The sequence below is a fragment of the Lycorma delicatula genome, chromosome 1 (genome assembly GCF_047948215.1).
Source record: "Lycorma delicatula isolate Av1 chromosome 1, ASM4794821v1, whole genome shotgun sequence".
Lineage (NCBI taxonomy): Eukaryota > Metazoa > Arthropoda > Insecta > Hemiptera > Fulgoridae > Lycorma > Lycorma delicatula.
The window spans coordinates 86822075-86827214 of record NC_134455.1 but is presented as its reverse complement, the minus strand read 5'-3'; the positions used below and the strand labels follow the sequence as shown (position 1 = coordinate 86827214).

The 5140-nt window shown below is 29.8% G+C and overlaps 1 non-coding gene across 1 annotated transcript; it reads left to right on the top strand.

Annotated features, from left to right (window-relative positions):
* The first annotated feature begins 1121 nt into the window (after positions 1-1121).
* On the top strand, positions 1122-1238 carry LOC142318609 (U5 spliceosomal RNA). The gene has a single exon (XR_012754984.1). It is a non-coding gene; the product is annotated as a U5 spliceosomal RNA (small nuclear RNA).
* Positions 1239-5140: the final 3902 nt, after the last annotated feature.

Here is a 5140-nt window from a genome sequence, read left to right as displayed (position 1 = left end):
TTTTATTAATTTAGAATTTTGTTAAAAAAAAATACATGTTAAATATATGTAATAGACAATAGATAAACAATAATAGTTAATAAAAAATGTTCCATATAATAAACAAAAAGTAGAATAATTTGTTACATAACTCTTACTGGTCCGATTTCATTTATTAAACAAACTCATAAAATTAGCAAGGATTATAAAGTCACCACTATCCCAATTTTGATAATATTTGATAATTATAAATTTTCTTCCACAAATTTATCATCTATTAGAGTTTATTCGTTGGTTAATAAATGAAATCGGGCCGGTAAGAGTTTTGTAACAATTTTTTTTCTATTTTTTGCTTATTATATGGAATACTTAAACATTTTCTATTATCTATTTTTGTATATCTATTGTCTATTACATATATTTAACATGTATTTATTTATCTTTTATGAATCACATAATAGAAAAATAACTGAAAAGGATAATAGATTACAAAGTATATGAGAAAATGAGAAATTTTTAAGCCAGTAAAATTATCTTCTTTCCCTTTTCTATGACTGTGAAATTAAAGCGATTTAAAAAAATTAAAGATTTTAGTTTTTCATTCAGAAAATATACTACAAATAAAAAATTATAAATGTTTACAGAATTTTCTATACTTTATCATCGTACAGGTTAAAAATATTTCTTGAAAACCAGTTAGAATTTTCTTTAACATTATATAAAGAATATTTAGTTTGCTAAATATTTAACATTATTATTTTTTTTTTTAATAAACAGGCTGTTTGTGATGTTAAAAAAAATTCTACTAAATAAAATAGATTTTTATTCCCAAATATTACAACCTACTTGTCTATCTTCATCGTGGCTATTAGCAGTACAGTTTATTAATGCCTTCGTGCTACCTGTAGTCGTGAAATGTAACTAGAATAAATTCAATAATTATATTTAAATATAACTTTTTAAACATTTGATGCTCAGAAATTATTATATTTCCTATTGAAACTTTTTTTGTTTTAACGTTTTACTTTTCTTAATGACAATTATTTAATCTTACGGCTAATTATTGTGCATTATTTTTAAACTTCTCAAACGTGAGGTGGTTGTACTTTAGATGAGGTGTGTTTGTAATTTTATTTTTCTATAAACTTTGGTCTTACTTCGTCACGTATAAATCGTTCGCCTTTCATTAAAGATTTCCGTGGAGAGCGGTAAATGATGAGTCTAAATTAATTCTTGTTAGTGCTTGTCCTTGAAGGGCGGGCCAGTATATCTGAATTAATTTACGCACATTAATATCTTAAGGTTGCAGGTAATTGTCCATAATGCTGACATTTTCCTGTAATATTACTTGTATATATTCGGATGGAATCATTTGTTGCAATCCTAACGTCGACGATTGCGTCTTATAAAATCTTGAACGTTTCTTATTGCCAGACACAAAAATCATACAATTTTCTTTCATAAAGTCAGTAGTATACATTTACTTATATAGAAAACACAGCTGTTCATTTTCGGATTCTACGTATTCAAAAGATTTTACATACCCTTTCTGCCATTTTATGTTGTTTAAAGAAAGATTACATTCTCCCGCACGATTTGAGGAATTTACTTTTATATACATACATACTTTCTCTAAATAAATTTTAAAAAATCACTTTAAACACAATCACAAATTTCAAGATGGTGACCAGACACAATTTTTCTTATATTTATTCTCTGCAGTTGTTAGTTCATTTTTATTATCGTACTGGTGATTCAGGAGTTATGTGAATATAAATATTTTATCAGAAACGAAGGATTTTTTTCACCTAATTTTGATTGAATAAGACTTCAACTTTTATACTTCTTGACTGAAAGTGAAAGTTAAGTTCATTTAGTAAACGAAACGGGCCGGTAAGAGTTTCGTAACAAATTTTTCTATTTTTTGCTTATTATACAGAACGCTTAAACATTGTTTATGGTGTACATATATTTAACATGTATTTTTTTTTTTTTAAACAGAATTCTAAATTAATAACAGATTTTGATAATAGAAATGTATTGACTTACTTTTTTGATATCAGTATCATATTGTTAAAAACTATTTTATTTATATTACAGAGATTTTTGTTAATTGAACGGAAGAAATGATGATATCTGCCCAGACTCTTACCGTACGATTTACAATTTCACTGTAATTTTTTTGGATCTTATTTTGTCTTCTAATTTGAAGCAAAATAATGAAATTAGGCTTGGATTTATTGAAGAAATAACTAAAATATTGGGCCATAACAGCGACGTCGTTTAAGTTGATAATTATTACAATATGCTTATCAATAGTTGTAATAATTTCAAAGGTTTGTCTTAAAGAATGAATGACCGTGTTGAAATTTCAGCCGCAGCAAAACTACTACTTCATTCAGTTCAAGGTTTAATGTTGAGAATATCTACACTTTCAGTTACAATCCGTGTGTGTGTAATTTACCATTTTCTGGCCACAGAGGTAGAGGATGTTATGACATACTATCTTTGAAAATCTTAGCAACAACTAAACTCTTTTAAAAGGTGTGCATCCCACAATGAAACAGAGATGGAAATATATCATAAAAGTGCCTCTGGCTGCAGAGGACGAGTTACTTTCTGTCTCATAAGAAGCATAACGTTTAAATCTGATGTTTTAAATTTTCAATCCAAAAAGGTAGCATTCAGGATACTTATAAATTTTTATTATTAAAATTGCAAGTTTAGTCTTGTTGTAACTAACTTGCCCGTTAAAAATGATATTATTATAGACTAATGAGAATGCAAAAATTAAAGTTTCAAAGAAGACAATCGACCGACCATGTACTCATAACAGCACAGTGTCAATCGTTTCTTTCGGTATAAATGTAACTACTTCCAGATTGTGGCCTACCGCCGGCCTCCGTGGCGCGAGTGGTAGCGTCTCGCCCTTTCACCCTGAGGTCCCGGGTTCGTATCCCGGTCAGGCATGACATTTTTCACACACGCTACAAATCATTCATCTCATCCTCTGCAATAATGCTTAACTGTGGACCCAGAGGTTGAACAAAAAAGAAATGGTTATCGCCTACAAAAAGGCAGAAAAGAGGAGAAGGGGCTTTTAGTCGTAGGATCCGTTGGACAAGTACTGTGTATTGGTGAAGAAAGTGTCTGGAGAGCAAAGGGGTGAAGGACAGCTCCCTGCTGAGTCGTCATTCATCTGCTCTTGTGTGGATGGACGCCTGGCGATGAGGCATGGGGACTCCAGGGCTGAGTAATGTTTGATTGTTGGTCCGGCCCTGGGAGGGTGAGGTGGTTAGGTTTAGTCGGTAGGGCGCAGGTATACACATGCACTTTAACACCTAGTGGAACTTGTTGTGATTCTGACACTTTGTCCGTAACTGAAATTCCTCTACTCATCAATGGCCTAAATAACCAAAGGTTATGACCTAAATAATTTCAAATTTGCAGAAGACATATCATTCTATCAGTTTATCTCCAAAACAAGTCTTCTCACTTCTATCAGCAGATGAAAATTCTAGACACTGCAGAAGCATTAAAAAAATAAGAAAATTGTAATTTGTAACAGGGTATAATATTACTATTTATCAAAAATTGATTTAACAGTTATGCAAAATCTTATAAAATGCTGCATGAAAAAATTAGAAAGAAATCTGCTACAGAAAGAAAACCAAACAATATCAAAACCTGTAATGAGGAACCAAATGAAGATTGGCTTTTAAATAATATCTCGATGTCTAAAATTGCTGCAGTGTTTGATACTGCAAAAGGAGCGCTCCAATCACACCAGTCTATTGCAGTATATCAAAGCTGGAGGGTTAGAAAAAATTGATCACCATAGCATGCACTGTTATCCACTCAGTTGTGTTCTAATTTGACCTTACATTGAAAGTGACTGGCATTTTAGTATGAAAACATGAACTAAGACCTATCAACAGTAGACTATGTGTGAGTACTTATGTATGCTACAAAATGTCATCTATTAGGAGTGACAATTGTCCAGGAAATTTCAATTCGATGTTAAATGCAAGTAACCTGACTTAACTAATTTATTATTGTTATTGTCAAATTTAGAATGATTGATTTAAATTTATCAGATTCCAACAGTCTATTTTCTAGATTAAGAATAGGCATATGTTGGTTATTCTGATGCAATAAAGAATAAATGGTAATGAATAATCTAGAAAATGGTAATGAATAATTCAATAAAGATAAATGGTAAATATGAAACTCTCGAGGCCACAGTTGGTGCATAGTAATATTATTTTTCTAACAATATTTTTTGTAAATTATCAATTTTTAAGGATAATAAAGTTGGAAAATTCCTTATGTTCCAATAATCTGAGATTTCTTATTTTATTAACACTAAAAAATATTTAAAAATTGCTGTTAATACAAGATACTGATATTGCTAATCTTTTTTTTTATGTATGGCTCAATAAATAAATTTTCCTGATATCTGAACATACAATCTGAATTTTCAGATGAACATTAAATATAACTTACAAGAAGTGATGTGCAAGATTTAGAGTGAGTTTTGTGTGATTTCAAATATTTATCCATATTTCATGCATTCTGTCTGAAATAAACAACACAATATACAACTTCTTTACAAAACTATAATCAAATACTAATTTGTTTCATCTGCCTGGTTGATGCCCAAAATACGTGTTTTTTTAGACCTCTAAGTACTAAGATTTTAATGTGGTAACCTTTTTAATAGTGATATTAAAAAGGTTACAAAGGCAGTGAGGTAAGTAAGTTTAACAATATGTAAATCTTCCATCATATAACTATTTTTTGAATGTATGTTATCATAGTAATGAAAACAAGTTGTAAATGCAAGATCGTACAAATTGTTTTAACTTCCAGAAACTAGTCTTATTAGCTCATCAAGCAGAATTATCAAGATGAATAAAAAATTTGGTGGCAGCAACAGTGATATGAATTTTTACCACATTTTTTAACAAAAGGTACCTTCAAAAAACATAGTACTATTAAGAACTGTTTGAAGAATATCACCAAAATCCTTTAAACTACACGACCATTACTTTAAATTATAATTCATACTTAGTTTCTCTATAGAATGTACCACAAAGAAAGGGAGAAACCTTTCAGGACATGTTCTACTGGTAAAAATAACGAAAACATTTCATATAAA